We start from the raw sequence: 22,861 nt of genomic DNA, 5'->3' as shown, positions 1-22,861 counted from the left end.
AAATGGAAGGGTGAGTGATCCTACCAGGGACCAATGTGGTCGGTGCCCCTACCCCCACCCCGCATGCTTCCCAGGACAGTGCATGCTTTCCTGCCAGGTCACAGGCTGTGCTTGGCTGCCTACTTATGCCATAACCCACTTATACCGTTTGCCCTCTTCCCGAGACTGTAGCTGCATCAGCATCAGTGGCTAATATGGCCACACCAGTAGTAACAGAGGGGTAGCTCTGCCCTTGACCCAAGTGGTATTGGGCCAGGATGGATATAGTGTCTCCCGACCTTCTGAGAAGTCGATTGACCTTTTGGAGTTGGGTGGCCCAGTGACAGTTCAGGTTGTCCAGAACAGGGTGACTAGGAGACCCCACCCACCCTGTCCTGTTTCCCTTTATTGACCAGTGGCTTTCTCTGGTCTGAGGATACCCCCCTTTTATCCCTGTAAAACCTGTGCTCCCTTGTTGGGGACATAAATCCTTTTAACTTGACCAGGTCACCCAGAGAAACCTCAAACCTCTGCCCGTTCTCTCAGCCCAAAGGAAATTGATCTTCCCCTCTTGCCCCTGGAGTGCAAAGCTCACAGCTCTGAGCGCTTCATTGTTTGAGGTCTCTTGCCCTTGTTCTGCTCCCTGAAATGGCCTGCTCTGCTCCAGGAGCATCTCTCTGGTCCCAAGACCAGAAGCGTTACTGTTCTTTCTCTCCTTGTCTCGTAGCTTCTTTCTCTTCACCACCATTCACGGTCTGGTCCATTCTTTCGTGGAGGAGGGGAGGGACCTGGCTTCTTGCTGTGGTGGGGTGGGAGTGGTGTCCTGTCTTCTGCTATATGCTTGAGAGTAGAGTGCACACAGGGAAACTATTCCTCCTCCCTGTGTACTCCACTCTCAAGCATGTGGAGGAAATAGTTCCCTGTGCTCTCTGGAAAGGGGAAGCAGCGCAGCCCAGATAGAGTGGATTTTCCTTCCTCTCTGATCTGACTGGTATCCCAACACTGACCAAGGTAAGAAAGCTTTGGACAAATTTTTTGTCAGACCTTTTTTTTTAGGATTGAAGGCAGCTGCTAGAAAAATACTGCTCTAGTTATGGAGTTGGTCTAGATTTTAGAAAAGAAACTTCAGAGGTTATAAGCGTTTGACAGTATGTATAGTTACATAATAGATATTATATAACCTCCAGTTATTGAGGGTTGCTCCAAAGGTTTACAATTACTGTGACTCTAGGAGAAAAGCAAAACAAAAAATAGAGACCCTAGAGGGGTAATCCCAGAGACGGTACGAAAGGAAGGGGAGAGAAGGAAGCCCCATCCTATGTCAGTGACGGCAGGTATCAACCATGTAAGAGGCCAGCGGCCTGTCTCTCCAAAAGACTCAATACGTTTCTGCCCACTGACCAGTTTATTTGTGGACAGTTGCCACTACAGCCATGCTAACGTATAATCAAACAGCTGACTTTGGACCAGGACTGTTCCTAACCATCCCTCACTCTGTAGAAGCCCTCCTATGGGGGACCCAGAGAAGCAGATGTACAGTACCTAAATCACACATTATCAGGGACTCTGGGCCAGCCCCACATGGGATTCTGCACAGTTTCAGCCATCAGCTCAGCCAGTCTGCTTTGAGTTGCTAACCCAGCAGAGCCTCTCCAAGCAGCAGCCAAGTTAGGCTCATCACATTCCCCTGACCAGATGAGGGGTACATCACATCCATGATGGTACACAGGATGCAAACAGGGCCCCCAGCACTTACCCGGCGCCTCCAGCTCCAGCCAGCAGGAGCTCCAGCTCAGCTTGTCCAGGGAGGTGCTCACATGTGAATGTGCCATGGCCTCTGTGAAAGATGGACTGAGTGGCTTCAGTTCCTACCTCAGGAAGGGCCCTGGCTCTGGCTGCTCCTGACCCCATAGCCTGACTGCTGCAATCTCCATTTCTCTTGCTCTGTGGTTGGTGCTGGTGGGCTAGGAACCTCTGATCTTCGAACCAAGTTCTTTGCACCAAGTTCTCCTGCTGCTGCTGCTGTCCACACTTTCTGAAAGTAACTGATGCAGTCTAATACATCAGATTTGAAGAAGGGTTGTATGGAGATAGTTTTGTTCAGATAGAATCAGGCATGCTTAGGTCACAGCTGTCACCTAGGAGAAGACAGTGTGGGCTTATTCCCTCAGCTGAGGGACTTCAGCACAAAGGGTTGCAGATACTTCACTGGGGGAAAGGGTAAAACTATGACTGTTATAGACAGTCAGTATGCATTTTCCATGGCCCATGTCCATGGGACCCTCTATAAAGAGAGAAGTGGATCTCCACCTCATCTAGAAAGGAAACCAAAAGCAAAAAAGAAGTTCTATCCCACTAGAGGCTGCCAAGAGAGTTAGTCATTGTCCACACAAAGGCCATTAAAAGGGGGAATTCCCAGAGGTCCAAGGAAACAGTAGCAGACTTGGCCCCCTGGAAGGCGGTGACCTAGAACCAATGGGGCCTCTCCAGATTTGGGCTACTCTGCCTGAACCTGAATTGCTCCAGAGTCCAACCTGCACACAAAGAAACCACATGGGTGAAAAGGGAAGACGCCAAACAGAAGATACATGAGTGATGGTTTTTGCTGGATAGGAGACCCATACTCCCTGCCATCATCAGAACACAGATGGTCACCAAACTCCGCCAGGCCACACATCTGGGGTCAACTAAAACTGCTGAGTCACTCAGACCCAGAAATTCCAGGCCGAAAAAAATCCCTAGATTTGGGTTGCCTCTCCCTGGAGTCCTACAATGGCCTGGTTTTCACAGCCAAAGTTTCCCTAAATCTGGCAAAGGTCCTAAACGTTGATTGGAAACTGCAGTGCGCCCTGAGGCCGCAAAGCTCAAGACAGGAAAACTAAAGATGTCCTCAAAACCAGAGGACATTGGGCCAGCTACCAACCTTTTGCCCTCCTAAGGGCATGATACAGCCCATATCAACAATTTCATAGGGCAGAAATTACCAACCATTCCCTCCCAACATCTTTGCAGGCCACGCACTGACCCAGAAGGCTATTCATTAGATGGTTCTAGAAGTTATGCCCTTGCCAGTGCCTAAGCCTGCCCATAACTTCCAGCCTGGTAGCCACGTGTGGATAAGGAAGATCCCCACCCAGAAACTGGAGGTCTGTGGAAAGGTCCATATCCCATGATCCTCAGCATCCTGGCAGCAGTGACATTCACCACTGTCATGGACCCACCTCACCACACTGGAGGAGATCACAGAAGATGCTGACAGATTGGCTGTCACCAGGTCCTCTGACCCCCTAAATAGAAGACTGTCACAGACCTTATAGATGTCCTATTTTGTATTTTTGTGGCCCTTCTGGAAAGGTCACAACCCTCTTAGCCAGGACCTGGCTATGAGAAATAAGAAAAACCAGAACTGGGTTGCTCATAGCCAATCTATCCACTGAGACTCAATCCATCTTCCGGGTAGATCTTGTAAAATATTACAACCAGAGGGTACTGGGGAATGGTTTGTTCACTCCTGAGGAGGAGTACATCCTGGGGCTGTGGGTCTACAGGTGGGAGGAGGGGGCTCTAATCTGTCCAGCACTATGCTTGTCTGGCTGATGCCCTCCCCATCCCCAGAGCTGCCAAAAGCCAGGTGAGTTCTCCTTAGGGTACACTGATCCCTTCATAATTCTAGAAAGGAAACAATCATCACCTACCTGTGGTTACAGGCAATGAAATCCCATATCCATAAAGGTTAGGGCCTGGCAGGAAGCTGAAGATCATTATTGGGAAACTGGTAGAACCTGGGGAGTCAAGCTATACATGAATGGTCCAGACCCAGGCAGCAAATTTACTATCCAAAAGAAATCTGTGGCAAGAGTAATCCAACCCATTGACCCAAACTGACCCATCTTGATACTTCCAGAAGATGAGTCCTGTAAAGGTTCAAGCTCCCAAACTCCAATTTCCCCAGGAATTCCTTTGTTAACTTCAGACAAAGTCCAAAAGTCAGTGGAAGCCAGCCCCTCAGTGTTTGGGATGCTAGAAAAAGTATACCAGTTCCTTCACTCTCAACAGGACATTAGTCAGGACTGCTGGCTATGCCTGGGCTCCAAGCCTCCTTATTATGTTGGGATTGGAACTAATCAAATCAAGTTCCATTTGCAACCCCAAAAACTATAAATGGGACCAACCTAAGCTCACCCTGGGGAACCTCCAAGGGAAGGGTGTTTAATGTCCTCAAGATACTCCCTAGATAGTTCCACCATATATATTTCTGCAGCTATACATGCAGGTTAGTTCCGGGAGTGGCAGTTGAGTGTATTTCCAGGCTTTGGAGACTACCTGGTTTGCTTGCAGTAAAGTCTTAATCAAGGATGCATCTTCTGAATTGTCCACACTGGGAGAGACCACCCTCATTTGTGTCCTTGTGCATATTATACCAAAGGTGTTTATCAATAATGGAACTGAGGATCCACCTAAATCTAGATTCTGGACTTCCCCATGTACAGGGAGCTGTCCCCATCTCATTCCCCTGTTGGTGGTGGTAGGCCTCTCGGGCTTCACTGTAGCTGTAACTTCAACCCTAGTTATGAGGGATAAATCTTTAAGGAACTTGGTGCTCAAGCAGATATAGACTTGGACCATCTAGGAAATTCTGCTTCCTGTGTGGAAGCACAGTTTGACTCCTTCGTCAATGTGGTTCTTCAGAATCACAAAGGATAGGGCCTTCCCTTTATGAGACAATGAGGTATCTGTTTGACACTGGGAGAAGCTTGTTATTACTATGACAACCAGTCAGAGAAAGTTTAGCCATTTAGCCGTGGTCAGAAATTACTTTCAGGAGAGAGGAGACACCAAGAATCTAACAACTAGTATCAACCTTTGTTCTCTTGGTCCCCTGGCTAACTATTCTACTTACAACCATAGCTGGGTCATTAATCTTTTTGCTCCTAGCTTTCACTCTAGGAAGAGATGATATTAGGCACTGCCCTCAGATGAGTCCATGATTTGACTTATGCGTAAGGAACCAATAACGAATGTAGCAGGCCCCCAGATCTTAGTAGGCCTCCAGACCTTAGCACAACTGACACCATAATGGAAATTCCACTTAGGCCTCAGAACCCAGTGTGTAGGCAGCAATACCTGCCAAAACAAGAACAAAGACTTAATCCCTCAGAGTCCACAGTTCTGGGAAAGCCACGAAACGTGCCAATCTTGGTTTTTGGCTTCTGTAGTTCTACTCCTGGCTAACTGTGGCTAATTCAGGTGTGTCAACCTAAGATGTGGTTTCTGTGCTTAAAAGTTCACTCTGAGAAAGGCTTAAAAGTTCATTCTGAACACCCAGTGTAGTCAGCTATTAAAGACTTACTATAGGCTTGAACCCAGGTCTGAGTGGTCGTCTCCGGTGGATACCCCACAACAAATGGGCTTGGCAGCTAAGAAAGATCATCTTGAGGTCCTCCAGGATGCGATCCTGACACTACAGAGATGCTGAGAGTGTTAGTAAGCTTTCCGTAGCTCTGGCCTCCTTTGCCTCATCTCCCTCCTTCTTGCCTCCCTCTCATCCTTGCTCTGGGGAGTAGAAGCAATGGTTAGCTTATAGTGTACACCTATCACATGACAGTTCATGCTCCTCCCAGTGTCCTATTCCTGTATTGTCCCTATGTCTTATTGTCATTCCCAGTATCTGGAAGGATAAACTGAGGTGTAGCAATGCTATGTAAAATGACTTGCTTCCAGATAAGGTCATCATCTAAGGTCCTGGGAGGGCATGGTGTCTGCTGAGTACACTATTCAATCCACTTACAACACCCAAACATTTAACCACGGGGCATACTCAGTCTTAGGCAAAAGCCATTCGATGCAATGCTGAGTTCTGAGTGTATGTTCCCTGGGGAGGAATTCCATGCCAGATGGCCTGTGTGTGTCTCAAAGCCCAAGGTGCATCCTAAGATGGATTTCCCTCTATAGGCTTGCAGACAAGCCCTGCCCATTTGACTTTTTACTGGGTGTCACCGTTCCATGGATCAGGCACACCCGAGTTCAGAAAGCTGTTTTCCTGCATTTTTTATGGCTGCTGGAGACTCCATTAAAGGTGATTCAGTCAGTGCTTGACAGTGACAGAGCCCAGTCACTCACCAGCCCGCTCTAGAAATTTATAGCGATCGTAAAAGCCTAGCAGGGAATCCTGTAGCCCCAGCCGTGGGGTTGCAAAGTGGCTCCTTTTGAAGGCAGTGTGCCACTGGGGACCGTTTAGTCTACTGGATCTTCCGCCCTGGCTTCATGCCACAAAAACCCAGGCTGGGGAATGATGGAGCCCAGAGAGGAAAGGAAACAGTGCCTGCTCATCCGTGTGTCCTTCTTACCTTTCCAGGGCCTGAGAGCTTCCAATGGAGGGCTGACTTAGCCATGGTTTGCCATCTGAACTTCTGCTCTGTTGAAATAACTGGAGTTGTGGGATTGGCCACATACCCTCCCTAACTCCCAACCTCCATACTGCACCTGAAGCGGCATGTGGCTGACCTCTGGGGCTGGCCAGTCTGAGGTCATGCTGGAGAAGACTACCCCAGTGACTCTGGGGTCCTCCTAATTAGTGCCCCATACTGCTACCTCTCTCTGTCCCCCTCTGGCCTCCCACCTGTACAAGTGGTTTCAGCACTCACAACGGGGCAACCAGACCCCTTATAGGTCACTAGCTGGCACCATTAAATGGCTCACATTCTATAGGGATTGCGTGATTTGGGGCCTGTGGCCCTCAGCCCTGTCCTCTGCTTCCTTCCTCTTCCTTTGTATCCCAAGGGGCTGGTTCTGCAGGCTGCAATGCACAGGCATCCTTGTCAGCTGCTGTCCAGTTGCATCGGGCCTGTTGAAAGGCACGGGGGACTGGAGGACAAGGGAAGGAGAAGCCAGACAAGGGTTCCTCTGCTTCCTTCCTGTCTCAGCTCCTCTCTGGCTCCAGCTTCTGCCAGGTGTCCCCAGCTTCTTTGTTTATCCACCTGGCTGTTCTTTGTCTCTGCTGTAAGGGCAGCTGCAACCTTCCAGTTGCTAAGCATCTCTAGACTGCTTACTGTCCCCAAGTCATTTCCTCAACACTGTCCCCACCTGTCATCAGCTCAAGCATCCCAGTTTTCAGTGGAGATACCCAGGGTGGTTTGTTTTCATGAGCGATACACAAGAAAACCACCTGGAGCTGCATGCAGCAGAGAATGAGGGAGACTTACAGGAAAGCAGCACCGAGAAAGAGAAAAAGGAGTCCTCAGCGTGGCTGGACTCCTGGATACAGCTATGCCTGAAGCCCTGAGGTGTTCTCCTTATAGCAGCAAACTTCCCTGCTTTATTGTTTTTATTTGTTTATATTTTTCTCTTGTTCACTTCACTAAAACTCAAGAGTCCTGTCAGAAATACTGAATGCAGTGAGAAGCCAGTGAAAGACTTTTCGTTTGCTTTTGTTCTCAGCGGGATTGGAAGGTTTTCCATCAGTGGCAATAAATTTCCTCAGGGAAGAAGTAATTGTGGAGAAAATTCATCAAAGAATCTTTAGTTAGGCCAATTTGGGGTGTTATAACTCTAGCGTTCTGGGAAGAGCCTAAGGAAAAACTAGTTCTTGGTTATGCATTGATTTTGATTCTAAAAATTTGTACCCAATTCTGATTAATATAAAGTTTCTGTATTTGTATGGGTGTATGCATATGTTAAAATTGATCAAATTACCTGCTCTATGTGCAGTTTAGAGCATATCAATCATATTTTATGGAATGCTAAAAGGCAAAATATAAAAACCAAATGGGAATGCCATTCAGGCATAAAAAGAAACGAACTGTTGTCACCTGGATGCTGTTTGGCCCTGCAGATGAATCTCAGATTCACCATAGTGAGAAGGAGTCCAGACACAAGCAGAGTTGTGGTATTATTCCACATGTGAGCAATTCTAGAAAACAGTGAAGAGTACTTTGGGAAGCTCTTCAATAGGAAATCCCATTGCAACCCAAAAGCCCACTAGAGACTCTGTCTCAGGAGGGAGAGATGGCTTGCTGCTCTTGCTAAAGACCAGAGTTTGGTTCTTGGTACCCACAACAGACAGCTCACAACCCCTTGTAAGTTAAACTCCAAGAGATGTCACAGAATTTTCTGATCTCCTTAGGCACCAGCACGTCCAAACTCCTTGCAGGTGGGTGGTGAGGCACCCGAGAGACAGCTGGCCACATTGTTATGATCGGTAAATCTGCTGCCCCTCTGCCAAGAGACCTGGAAATTCTTGAGAACTGAATTAATGACAACAAAATGTCTCTATATTCAGAGTGGCTTTGAAGTGCTCTGACCTCACTAGAGGTCTCTGACCTCTGGCATCATAATTACAAAAGTGTTTCGACATGAGTCTCTAAGGATGGATGACCCAGAATATTGGTGACATTGTGACTGGTGACATTGAGACATCATTGGAACCTAAGGCTTACTCAGGCACTGAAGCAGGGTAAGGAAGAGACCAGAGTGTGTGCTCAAGGAAGTCAAGGTGACCCCAACAGAGGACCTGTCTGTACTTTCTCTCCCTCCCTCCTTTTCTCCTTTGTCCCTTCTTTCTTGTTGACAGAACCTGGCCACCTACTTCCATGTGCCACAGGACCCCAGGTTCAGCAACTTCAAAACACAGTCACATGCTCTGCCCTTGAGGGTCTTTGAGGACTGGGAACCTGGCCATGGCTTGGCTGGGCCCTCCACCCTGAGTCTCACATAACTTAGTTAAGGTGTCTATCTGGGGTCTTTGGTTTCATCTACTAGTGTGTGACTGGGACAGGATCACCTTCAATTACTCAGTAGCTTTGGTGAGGTCATCTTTGCACTATTGGGCTGGGCATCTTGGCTCTTCCGGCTGTTGCCAGAGGCTGCCGTCACTTCCTTGCTACATGGTACTGTCAAATGGGGGAAGCAGGCAAGCACTGAGAAAAGGAGGAAAAGAGAAGAGGGGAGAGGAGGCAGGGAGAAGGGGGAAAGGTTAAGAGTGAACCAGCAAGAAGTCACTAACATGTGCACTCAATCTTGCTGTGTTTTGTCTGTCAGAAGCAAGCCCCAGTCTGGGAAGATGGCTCAGTTGGTGAAAAATGCAGACTGCTCTTTCTGAGGACCTGAGTTTGGTTCTCAGCACACATGTCAGGTTGCTCATAACTTCCTGCAACTCCAGCTCCATGGAGATCCAACACCTCTGGTCTCCTTAAGTGACTGGACTTATGTGCACATACCCACACACAAATAGACACATAATTAAAAATAAATCTAAACAGAATACAAGTGTTTTGGTATGTGCTTACAATTCCAGTACTGGGGAAATAGATACAGGCAAATCCCTAGGGGCAGCCAACCTAGCCTACTTGGAGAGTGCCAGGCCAGTGAGAAACCCTGTCCTCAAGAAAAGTTGGGTGGTGCACACCTGAGAGTATTCTCATGAGCACACACATGCACAAACACTCATAACACTCATAGTTGCGTGCGCACACGCACGCACACGCACACACACACACACACACACACACACACCCCTCCCACACACATAAAGAACCAAGCTCCCAAGTCTACATTTGACTGATGCATAAGGACATAAACACCAGGAGGCAGAAGCAGCAGGAACCTCTGTGAATGACTGCCAGCCATGACAACGATCATTTATGGCCCCTGCACTGTGCCAGGTTCTAATTCAAATGTCAAAAACTCTTTATTCCAAAATGAACAGGAGGGGTTCTGGTCACAGAGGTGTTCCAGTCTGGGTGGGGAACACATAAAATGGGAAGCACAGCCATGGGCACAGGTTTTACTGCAGCAGAGCACAATGAGGAGAACTCCGCTTTAGGAACTAAGTGCCTTTTCACATTAGGCTGTTGGCCATGTGCCATAGCTGGAATTTCTTTTTGTTCCCCCCTGAACTTGTTCACCAGTGCTACGGTGTTGGGAGGTGGTGGAATATTTGAGAGGTAATTGGAGCACAGGGCTACCCCCAACAGTTATAGAAGGATGAGTGATGAGTTCCCATAGGAGTGGATCCATCATGCAACTGGCCTTCTACATAGGCTCTGGGGCTTGAACTCAGGTTCTCAGGCTTGCTGGTCAAGTACCTCTACCCTCTTAGCCATCTTCCGGGCTCTACATGTACATTTTACTATGCTGGCAGAAACAAGGTAGCTATTACCATGCTTTGAGAGCATAAAGCTATCCAGAGAAGGTTCCAGGCTTTTCATATGCCTGAACTCATTTTGACTTGCACGTAATATCTATTAATTTTCAGAGGAGCTTTATAAAATAGGTAGTGATGCCAAGTCACTTACAGATGAGAAAACCGAGGTTCAGACAGATAAGTGATCTGTCCAGGTTTGCAAATGTCAGAAAAGCCAGGAACCTGGCTCAGGCAGCAGTACTGGAGTTCCTCAGCACAGGGACCAGAATTCTTCTGGGCTCAGGTTTAATCAATGCTGTTTCTCGTGAGCTTGAAGCATAGCTCCTGGGAAATGACAGGCCTGCCAGAACCAAATAGGAAGAGGATGGAGGCACTGTGTCATGGTCCAGGAACACACACACGCGCACACACACACACACACACACACACACACACACACACACACACGGGGGGGAGGGGGAGGGGAGAGGGAGAGGCAGAGGGAGAGAGGGAGGGAGGGAGGGAGGGAGGGAGGGAGGGAGGGAGGGAGGGAGGGAGGGAGGGAGGGAGGGAGAGGTGATTATGCACTTTGGTCTAGCCCCAGCTTCAGCCTACCTATATGTTTGTTGTAGGGTGTGTGGATCCGCCCCCAGGATAAAGGTCTTTCATCCTGTCACAGTGAGAAGACAGTGATTAGGCTATGGCTTCTATTCAGCCCATGTGTGTGACTAGATGAACTTTCATGGGAATGGTTTGATTATCATTGGATCAGGTTGCTATAACTTTCTTGGCTATTTCTTGCCTCTTCTCTCACCGCACAAGAATTATGTCTGTGTCTTCTCATGTAAGAAAGGTTGCTTTCTTCCCTCGTGGAAAGTGCTTGGCTAAAGGACTGAGCCCCACTCATGTGTGTCTGCTGTGCAGTGCCACCTTGCCTGGAAGGCATATGGCAGCTGCCGGTGCGATTTGTTCTGCTTCCTCCTGATAGGTGGGTGGAGCACAACGGAGAGCATCCTAAGGGAAGAGGAGCGCTCAGGAGAAGGTAGGGGAAAGGGAGGCCCTGTGGCTGGCCTGTTTGATTGACAGCACAACCTCCCACTCCTTCCAAGCAGGGGCTTCCCTTTCTGCAGCTCATGTTACATTCCCTCAAGCCACAAGAGTGGGCTGGAAAAGGCATCTCAGTCGATTAGCTTCTTGTCCTTCAACATGGTATTTGGCAGCCAGTGGATTCCTTTAAAGAAGAAGAACGGAATGCAGCCACATTTAATGATTTGGGAGGTGTATCTGAAGGCATGATATTGCAAGGACAACATAGAGGAGGAGGGTCAGGTTTTGAGCTAGGCAGTTTGCCTGTGAGTCCTGCCTTTGTTGTGTGGTAGCCTGGGGGCTTGGGGATGTTTTTATAACAGCAGGGGGGATACATATGAGAAATTCATTGTTAGGTATCGTGTGTGTGTGTGTGTGTGTGTGTGTGTGTGTGTGTGTGTGTGTGTGTGTGAGAGAGAGAGAGAGAGAGTGTGTCCATGTTTGTGTGCATGTGTCTGTTTGCTTGTAGAAGCCACAGGCCAATCCTGGGTGCCCTCCCTTACAACTCTCCATCTTGTTTCTTAAGACATGATCTCTTGCTGAAACCCTCAGTGTACATGGGATCTGCCATTGAACCGTCATTTTTTTGATTACACAGTGTGTGACTAGTTTTGTTTTGGCTATGTATTGACTGTTCTGGAAACAAATAAATTCCCTTCCCTGGCTACCAATGACATAAGCCAGCAGGGACAGAAGATACTCTCATGATGTAGATATTCTACTATAAAAGATCCGTTTTGGCTGTTCATCTGACCAGTCTTGCTATTGAAATTATACGGTTGGCAATGGGAGCCACATGATTAATCCCGTCCTATGAAAAGGTTCAAACAATCTAGCTGCAGCATGGAGATGGTTGAAATGGTATCATTTTATCAACCAAATTAGCTGTGCATGAGTTACTTGTAGATACCAAGAGTGAGAAAAGATTTTTATTCATGCCAGAGAGACTGGCGAAAGAAACATTAGAAATGTCTCTAAATGTTGAACAGAGCTCCATTGTGTATGGGGAATAAGCCTTCTCCAAATCTCATAAAAACAATAAAGCTAACTGGCAGAAATACCAAAGTGGTCATTCATTCACAATTAAATATACGGCTGTCTTAAACATCCTGGTACGTGCTCTTCAGTTGATTCACAACCGCTCACGTAAGACAGGGATCCCTGCTTGGGAAGATTTAATGTCCTGTGCACCTGTCACTGCCTTGTTAACGGCTGGAGAAGTGGCTGAGTCTGGGTTACCTGGCTTTGCTAACACCCCGTTTAGTTAGTGGGCTGACTAAGGGGGTCAGGAATGGTACAAGAGTGGCCTCCACACTTAGTGTGTTTCACTCCTTCTCCCAAGCAAACCTACTTGAGATAGTGAAGAAACAGGTCAGGAAACAGTGTGTAAAGAGTGCAGAAATAACACTGTGCAGAGAGGTCTCAAGCCTGGTGGTGTGGCTTGCTGAATTAGAATGTCCATGCCTTATTGGTGCCCATGCTGTGGATTCTAGGAAGCTCTTGGAAACTCAGGCCTGGTGTCTTGGTTACTCCTTGTCTTTCTGGTTGTTTGTCCAGAGAGTTTGCTAAATACATTTGGACTTCTGTGATTGACTGATGTGTGGCTGGTGGCCTGTGTAGCAGGCAAAGGCTTCTGCTGTTGTGTCTGGGCTTAGTGGAGAAGAGAATGGTGATTGATTAGTAATGCCTGCCATAGGTGTGGGACTGAGGAGATACGAGGTATGTGTCACCCATTTGCGATGTGCTTCAAGTGTGAAAGGAGAGTGTGGCACATCCTACCAGGCAGCTGCTAGCATTTTGTTGTTGTTGTTCCGCAGTGCCAGGTACAGATGTACATGGTGGCCAAGGAATTCAGAACATCCCCCTCTTCCTTGGCTACTAAGGTGCCATCCTGTTCTCACAACCAAGTTCCCAGCTCTGGTGCTGTGAAATCTCAAGCTTGGGTCCCTACCTTGTTTCTGTGGCAAATCTCTTTGGTATACTAACACCAGTAGGAGGAGTATAACCAGGTCAATTTTGATGATTTAAGGGGATCCTGATGGAGGAGGGAAGCAGAGATATGGATAGTCCCTTTGGAGGACACTGTGAGTTTACCATCATCAACCTCATAGTCCAGGCACAAAAATATGAGCGGTAATTGATTAGTGATGTCTGCCAAAAGTACGAGGCTGGGAAGAAACGAGGCACGTCTCACTTATTTGCAATCTGGGCAATGGGGTAATCTGACAAGGCATTTCTGGTATGAAAGGGAAGATTGTACCAGGACATGGGCTAGTAGGATGTACTGGCGCTGGGAGTCAAATCTAAGTCTGCCTGGCCCGTGTGTGCTTCATCTGCGAAGGCTCTTGAGTTACCCACCATGGCAGCAGCCTTCAGGGTGCCCATCTTTAAGAGAGAGCCAAGAAAAGCCACAGCAGTCAGTGGCAGCAGCATAGAGGGATTTCCAGGGGACCGCACTGGAGCAGTGTTATGCAGAAGACTGGATTTGAGAGCTCTGATGAATGGCTTTCACTTCTTTAGCTCAGTGGGGACTGAGTGACTCCACCCATACCCACTGCCTTGCTGAGTGGGGGACAGGCTGAGCAGAGGGAGAGCCAGGAAAGGAGAGGGTCCTTCTAAAGAGGCCTTGGGGGTTAAATGAGTCCCTTCTGAGATCTTCCATCAGACGAAGGATAGAATTTCATCTTTTTGTTCCTGGAGCCAGCAGTACATGTCAGGCTGGGCATCTTCCTTCTGCTCCCTATGGAGGGGGAGGAAAGAAAAAAAGGCTTGTGCTTCATGTCCCCAGGACAGGCCTCTCTGTGCTCTTGCCTGTCCTCTGGGCTTGACACAGAACTTTCTGACTAAGGCACCATGATTCCCAGTACGCTCTTCTTGGGGCTGGGAATGGTCCAATCTTCTGCCCACCCCTTACCCTACTCCCCATCCTTTATCCTACTCTACCACTTATTTGTTAAGAGAGTCTCTGTTAGAGTGGATGAGCCAGACTCCAGCAGCTGGAGTAACAGAGTCTTCTCTTTCCTCCAGGGCCAGCCCTGCTCTGCCTGGTAGAATAGAGTGGGCACCGGCTCAGCTTTGGCCTTAGACCCCGCCTCATTTTACCTTGCAGTTCGTTCTTCCTTTACAGCCTCACTGCCCTTCCCAGGACTGCCTCGCAGATGAGGGGAAACGTGTGAAGGGCCACGTGGGGGATGGCAAGCCCAGAAAGGGTGTCCTTCGTGGCTGCTCTCATCCCATTGGTCATGGTCCTCTGGCACATGGTCTCATCTGACTGCCTGGGACACTGGGAGATGGTATTGCTGAGTTCTCAGGAAGAAAAAAGGATGGGAATGGGTGAACTTGTGACATCACTCTGTCTCAATTTCTATCTAACATAGTCTAGACTATGGGCATGATGGCACTTGCTCATAATCCTAGCTCTTCAGAGACAGAGGCAGAATGATCAGAAGTTCAAGGCCATTGTCCTCGGTTATATAGTAATTTAGAGGCCAGCCCAAGCCACATGAGAGCCTGTTGCAAACCAAGGTCCGACTTTATATCATGAAGGCAAATAGGTCAATAACAATAGGAATAACAAAACAGGTGGCACCAGATCATGCTTAACTGTTCATTCTTGAAAATGACAAAATTTCTAGACTTCACAATCAAGAATCTTGAACAGTATACTGTCTCCTGAAGGCATATGATGGGTGATGAATATCACATTAACATAGGACAGTATGTACTTATATCAGTTTTACCTGAAGTCTTAAGAAAATTAGAGATGATGAATTTTTACTTTTTAAAAATGCATAGGAACTTGTATGCCCAGGAGATGTCGGGGATTGTCATCTTCCTCAGGTTGATTGTGTTATTGTAACAAGGAGCCCACCAGAGATGACCACTCTGACATGGTTTATAGCCAACTGAAATTCTTTATTCCAGCTGGCTGGGACTATACTAAGGTATTTGGGACCTAAATATAGCCCTGAGCCTTTAGAGCAAGAGGCTTTTAAAGGCAAAACTCACATGCTGGTATTTTCCTCCACATCTGTGGGGGAGGTTTGCACAAGCAAGCAGTTTAACAGAAGCTAAGCCTAAGCTAAGCCTTTATCTGGAGGGGCTTCTGCATAAGCAGGAAGGAGTTTAACAAAGCTAAGTTAGGCTAACTGGAGTTAGGGAATTTACCATGGGATTCTCTTTCAAGGAGATCAAATTTGAGTTAAACTTGAAATGACTTCAGCAAGAATACAAGATGGAGGAACCTCCGCACTTTCTTACCCTGTCATATTACATGTGTTCAGGTCCCCTTACAGACACCAGGGGAAAGGGTCTTCCTTTCCTTTGCCTTTTATTCAGGAGTATGTAAAGAAACCGTGAAGTACTTGACTGAAGTTGTGCCTTTTCTCAGTTCTGAGTCATAGGAGCTCCCAAAAGACTGGGCATTTACCCAAGATCACAAAATAACACCCCCTAAACCAGTGAGGAGTCAGGTATAACGCTACAGGCTCGTATGGGTTTGGTTACCTATTACTGACCAGGAGATCATCTTAACATTTAGCTGTTAGAGAAGCTGTTGGATTATATTATGGTTTTGTGTACCAGCCATTGAGGTCACCTCAGCAGGGTGATTCTTATGTTCCTCAAGGTATCCCCAGCTGGCTCATCTGATGCTTTACCCAGACATCTGTCACTTTGGCACAGACAGCTGGAAGATTGTGATTGGTGTTTTTGTCTTGCTCTCGCAGCAGCTCAGGGATTCTAAGAGGGCTAACGCTTCAAGAATGTAGATTATATGGCTGCTCAAATCCTAACATATTTCTATCACACTCTAGTGAACAAGTGGGCCGCTCAAGTCATCCTAGGCTCAAGGGAAAGGGAATTCCCATTTATAAGGGGGAAAGTGAAAGACTTTTTAGTCATGTTGTTTATCTTAACAACAGCCCTGGGAGGAAGACACTTCTTATTTCCATTTTATAGTTGAATAAACTTCATGTGCTTGACAACTGATTCCCAGTACCACACAGCCCACACTACCCAGAGTTAGTGTGTTCAAAGGCTTAATCTAAACAACTCTAGCATAAAAGGTCCACTTATAAAAGGTCCCTTCTCCTGACAAGTAACTCAGAGATGATATTAATATTTATGATAGCTAATTTTTCATAGAGTGTTCTCTGTACCCTTAATCTTCACAGCAATCATGCTTGTGCGGCAGAGTGAATTGTTTTTCAAGACATTAACTCCACCTTCATGTGAATGGAATCGACTCTCCAGCATGTAACGTTGACCATAACCAGGTGACTCGTTTTTGGCTATGAAGCTTGAGTGGCAGTGATATGTGCCACTTTCAAGCAGTAGATTTCACAGCATCATGTGATTCTGCTGGAATCATTTCTTCTACAACAAGACTGGCAGTATCCCCCAAACAGGCTTATCTACCAATCTCCATCCCTGAATCAAGAGTGCTTGGATACTTGACTTGAGTCAGCTATAGACTTCAGTTGTTGCTAGCCTCTGATGTTCAGGGCAAGTTAATGACTGGGGCCTGGCCTGACCTAAGTTGACACCATCACTTTCCCAACTTGGTAGAAGTAAATGAGTATGGATGGGACAGTGAAATGACTTTCCATACTATAACCCTAGACTGTGATTTGAAAGCCCTTACTCATATCCTCTCGCCGTCTGTGTACCCAAGGAAATAAAGTCCTGCAAGGTGAACCATGGTTGAGCAGTGTCACCTGTGCACAGATTATCTGACCTTTAGGTCACCATCAACAGTTCATGTGCCTGAGGCACTCTTGAGTTTTGTGACAAAGCTACTGCGCTGTGTTCTGGCCTGTAGCTACAGCTGAGCAGCTTTTTTTTTTTTTTATCACAAGAGGGACAAAACTACATAAATATCTCTTGAGCCTCCTGCAGTATTTCATGATATTTATGAGGGAGGCGTTGTTAGGGATGATTTAGCCTTCCCTGGCCTGACAAGCTTCGCTGCGACTTTCTTTGTAAGTAACAGGAAAAGTGGGAGAGGGTAAAACAGACGCACCAGCTGCTCATGAATTATCAGGCTTCAGGGCATTATCTGGATGACTAGGAAGGCCATGGTGGCCAGGGAAGAGACAGCATTCAGACTCGTGGTGTTGAGTGCTTAGAGACAACACTGATCTAGGGGAAGCTTCTGCCTTCTTGTGGCCTAGTTTCCTTTGTGTGTGTGTGTGTGTGTGTGTGTGTGTGTGTGTGTGTGTGTGTGTGTGTGTGTCTTGCATCATTTAAAATGATTGAAGCTGCAAGTGATGCAAAACACATCTGGAAGAGACTCTGTGACAAGGAATATGTGTTGGCTGGTGTGACAAGATGTCCAGAGGCTGGGGAGTTCTGGAGATGGTTCATTGAGTGGCTTGGAGACACCATGGAAGACCCAGTTTCTTTCTGTGGTTTTGCTTCTCCACCCTCAGAGTCCAATGTGGTTTCTTTGTGGGTGAGTGTTGGGGGACACTTGTACGTGTAGGGGCACACATGTGCAGCTGTGTATGTAGCCAGAGGTCAATTATGAGGGTTGCAGAAGCTGTCCATCTTAGTTTTTCTGATAGAGGCTTTTGTTGAGATGGTGGTCTCCCTCTGTTTAGGCCCAGCTGGTCAGTGAATCCCAGGGATCCTCCTGTCTCCCCCTCCCAGCTGTTTTCTACCACACCCAGGGTCTTATGGGTTCTGAGGCTCAAACTTTGTCCTTATGTTTGCAAGGCAAGTGCTTTGCCAACTGAAATAAATCCCAAGCCACCTCCAAAGCCCTCCCATGTGGTTTTTTTAGACTGATTTCTTTTGTCAACCCAAGATGGCAGCTATATCGCATGTATTGAAGGTGGTGTCTGCTGCAGAGCAGGGGACTCTTTTTGATTGTATTGTCCTGTACTGGGTCCTAGAATTGCAGATTTGTATACAGAAAGGTTACTGGAGAAGGCTCCTTGGAACAGCAACTTTCAGAAGGTAAGGAGGCAGGAATGGCCAGAGGGAGGAGTTGAGGGGAGAACCTCCAACGGTACCCTGAGCTCTGATGGATTTTCAAAACTGAGACAAGAGGCCAAACTTCTGCTCCTCCATGCAGACCAGGCAGTGATGCAAACTGACTTTGCATAGGGGGCATAAATATCAGTTGCCTTTCTCATTGCTGTGACTCAACACCTGATTTGAAGCAAGTTTGTTTTGGCTCAGTTTGAGGATACAGTCCGTCAGGGCAGGGAAAGGATGGCAACCAAAACCCAAGCAGCGGGTCACATTGCATCTGCAGTGAGGAAACGGACATGAATGCCGGTGCTCAGCTGGCTTTCTCTCTTTCATGCTGTCCAGGAGCCTATGGGATGGTGTCACTCATATTTACAGTAGACCCTCCCTCCTCAGTTAGTCATTGGAAGGACTCTCCGAAGCATGTGGTTTCATGATAATTCTAAATCCAGTCAAGTTGGCATTAAAGATGAACCATTACAGTAATCTCAGGCAAGGTGTTTCTGGCAGATAGAGGGACAAGTGCTTCTGTCCCACAGGGTGAAGAAGCATTTCCCATAGTTCTCCCTGTGTACTTTTAGGCTAGCATGGCAGGGTAGAACCATTTCAAAGCCAACAGAACCAGGTCCCCACAGAGACAGGGGAGTTGCTGTGGTTGGCTTAGGCCAAGAAGATTTACACTCTGGGGAATAGGCTGGGATTCTCCTCAGGGCACAGTTCCTCAGAAGAAGGCAGGCACAGAAATAAAGGAATATGAGTGAGGATTGTGGTGTGGCATGGATAGGCACTTAGTGGCAGTGGGGTTTGATCCACAAAGGAACTGTGTAGTTCTAACCTATAGATGCTAAGCAGAGAAGAGGGGACCCCAGTTGAAAAGGTCTAGAAATGTCTGCATCTCGAAATGCTTACAGATAGATAGAGCACCAGGGAATGGGTAAAGGGCTACCTCCCATGACAAGCACTGAGTTTGAATGGCAGTTTCCATCTGGGAGGCTATGAAAGAGGAAACACCTAAGTGATGTTCTCCAGGACCTCAGTCACAGGGCAATGCCCCAGGATTAGGAGCTGTTAGAAGCCATCTTTGAAGTCCATAGGTTTGGCTGTGATCTGGGTCCTTCTTTGAGTGTGGATACTCTACTTAACTACTTGACCCCTTCTTGTCAGGAAGATGTGCCCTAAGGGTGTGGGGCCCCACTAGGTGGTTCTGAGGATTAAAAGACAAAGAAACATGTGACTAGGGCTGGGGAAATGGCTCAGTTAGTAAAGTGTTTATCTTTGTGAGCATAGTGACCTGAGTTTGATCCCCAGAACCTATGTAGCAGGAAAAGCTGGCCATGGTGCTACATGTTTATAATCCGGGTACTGGGAGGCAGAGGCTGGTAGATCTGTGGAACTCAGCAGCTAGCCAATAGGGCTTCTGAGAGCTCCAAGCCAGTGAGACCCCTAGCTCCAAAATAAGGGTAGAGAGTGCATCTATGGTTATCCTCCAGGCTCCATGCGCACATGCGCATCCATGAATATGCTCCCACACACATACATGAACATGCCCCTCCCCTCCAAAAGAAGCACCTGATCATGACTATATCAGCATATAAAGCTTGGAATTGTGCATTACTTTGCCATCTTCCTGCTTGTGGTCTTGAGCAGTATCATATTTTAGCATCCGTTTCCTTATCTGTAAAATGCAGAAGATACTAAGGAACACTTTGATAGTGGAAAAACCTGGGTAAGCAGAATCCTCATCACACGGTTTAGAGTGGTGTGCACACACCATTTCTGCTTATCCATCACTGGTGCAGCAAGCCGGACTTCAGTGGAACCCTTTCTCCAGTCAGTCATCCATACCCCGTCAGGGACGCAGAGAGGTTTGTTGATGTCTCCTGGGGAAGTGCAGAGGACACCAGGGAAGAAAACAGTGTGACCAACCGGCCATCTTCATCCACTCTGCTTCCGACAGTTTAGGATTTGAACACGTTTCACTAACAGAACTAAGACAGGTGTATGCATTTGATTGGCTCCCACGTTTCACAACTAGAAGATGTTACATTTGTAGACTTGGTCATGGACAGCTGGGGGCTTTGACAACTGCATTCGCCAGCCAGGCATCTGGAGTCAGGCTGGTATGAGCCCTCCTGCCCTGGTCTTTCCCACATAACAGAGCTGCCATCTAGGAAGGACATCTGAAGGTCATTCCTCCACTCTCACCTCCGTGAGGGAAGAGGAAACACAACCTGTCCTGTTCCTGATATGTGGTCCCCCGAGACACTTCATCTGCTGCCCCTCAGCGAGATGAATAAGGTGGGTGGCCACCAGGCACACAGGGCACTTTGAAGTTGGCATCTGTCACACATCTCAGCTTTCACCATTTGCATCTGTGGAGAAGAAAACCCCGGTAATCCGTTTCGTTTTAGTTTTTTTTTTTGTAGATCCTTTGCCATGTAATATGATTTATTATTTTTATTTATTTTTTATGGTTTGTCTAAATTAACCAAAGCTGACTCTGATTATTTTTTTTTTGAGACTTCAAACAGTGCAGAGCAAGAGTCAAGTGAGGAGCGAGGCTTTTCTTGTTTCCCACCAAACCCCACAGCTCAGAAAGAACTTTCAACAGTCCAGCAGATTCTTCTAGATCTCTCTGTGTTCAACACAACATGGGAAAAATGCTTATGCAGGAGTTTACAAATCTGTCAGTATTCTTTATGTGCATGGTTTATGGCATGTGTGCACATGGTTTATGGCATGTGCTTGTGCACATGTGTGGGTGTGCGCATGTGCACGCATGGAGGCTAGAGGCTGATGTTAGGTGTCTCCCTTAACCACACTCTACCTTAATGTTTTCTAAATTTATTAATTTAGTTTTTACATTCCAATCCCAGATCCCCCTCACTCCTCTCCTTCTGCTCCCTCCACTCCCCTCCCACCCCACTTCCATCTGCTCCTCAGAGAGGGTAAGGCCTCCCCAGGAAGTCTACCAAGTCTGTCCCATCATCTCATGACACAGGACCATGGTACCTCCCCACCCCCACACCCTTGTGTCTAACGCTACCTTATTTTTTGAGGCAGAGCCTGGAGCTTATGGACTGGACTAGGATGGATGGCCAATGAGCTTCAGGGATCTGCCTGTGTCTGTCTCTCCAGGGCTGGGATTATAGATGTTCTCTCCTTCATCAGCTTGTTGTATGTGGGTGCTGGGAGCCAGGCTCAGGTCCGCATATTTGTGTGGCAAGTGCGCAGACTTAGTCACCTCCATAGACCATCAGGTTGTTTTGTTTTTTATGTCAGGGCTTGAATGGGAAGCACCCACTCTTAGGTCCATAGTAATGCAAAGGTGATATACGAGGTTTTTGTTTGTTTGTTTTGTGTTGTCAACTGGATGTAAACCTGGCTCCTCCAGGAAGAGGGAACCTCCGCTGAAGAATGGCATCTATCAGATGCGCCCACAGGCCAGTCTTTTTTTGGGGCATTTTCTTGATTGATGCCTGATGTGGGAGGACACAGATCCCTGTGGGTTGTATCACCCCTGGGCTGGTAGCCTACAAGAAAGGAGGTTGAGCTGAGCACGGTGACACATGCCTTTCATCTCAGTCCTCAGTAGGAAGAGGCAGATGGATCTCTGTGAGGTCAATGCCAGCCTGGACTACATATCCTGCTCCTGATGAGCTAGGACTACATAGTGAGACCCTGTTGAGTGGGGGGAGGGAGGAAGACAGGGAGAGGGAGAGAGGCGGAGGGAGGGAGAGAGGGAGGGAGGGAGGGAGAACGAAAGCAGACAGAGCAAGCCATGAGGAGCGAGCCAGTGAGTAGTACTCCTCCATGACCCCTGCTTGAATTCCTGCTTTCAGGTTCTGCCTTGGCTTCATCAGTGGACTATGACCTGGGATATGTAAGCCAAATAAACCCTTTCCTCCCCCACTTGCTTTTGGTTACCCCCTTTATCACAGCAGTGGAAACCAAGCAAAGACAATTGCCATTTGTACAACCCTGAGAGTGAGTGTATTCTTGTACTTTTTTTTTTTTTTTTGAGATAAGGTTTCTTTGTGTAGCCCTTGCTATCCTGGAAGTAATTCTGTAGACTAGGCTGGCCTCGAACTCACAAAGGTATGCCCACCTCTGCCTCCCAAGTGCTGGGATTAAAGGCATGCACCACCATTGTCCAGTTAGTGAGTGCACCCTTAAATTCTCAAAGAGAATCTCTCTGAGGAGTTCAACCTGCCTTATCTTATCCTTACGTCTTTGCTTGGTTATCCTAGATGTCTGCCCCATTTCAAAGAACTCTTCTTGTGATTGTTATAAAATAATTTGTGCTTAAAAGATAACTTTTGGTGCCATAGATTTGGCTCAGTGCTTAAGAGCACTGACTACTCTTGCAGAGGACCGGGGTTCAGTTCCAAGCACCCGAGTAGCAGCTTAGGGCAATCTAACTCTACTTGCAGAGGACCTGATATTTCTACTGGTCTCCACGGGCATTGCATGTATGTGGTTCCCAGACATATAAGCAGAAAAACTCATATACATACAAATTTTTAAAAATATTTTTAAAAGGTAACTATTTTCTCAACTTCATTCCTATTTAGTGTGTGTCAGCAACAAAACAGAGTATTTATTGAGTCTACTTAGTCCATTTTCTTAGTTTCTCACGTAACAGATACCTAAGACTGGATACTAGGTAAGTAAAAAACATTTACTTCCAGATGGTCTGCA

Source organism: Mesocricetus auratus, unplaced genomic scaffold (genome assembly GCF_017639785.1).
Source record: "Mesocricetus auratus isolate SY011 unplaced genomic scaffold, BCM_Maur_2.0 Super-Scaffold_100676, whole genome shotgun sequence".
In the NCBI taxonomy this organism is placed as follows: domain Eukaryota; kingdom Metazoa; phylum Chordata; class Mammalia; order Rodentia; family Cricetidae; genus Mesocricetus; species Mesocricetus auratus.
The sequence above is the reverse complement of the archived record's forward strand: the minus strand, read 5'-3'. Positions refer to the sequence as shown.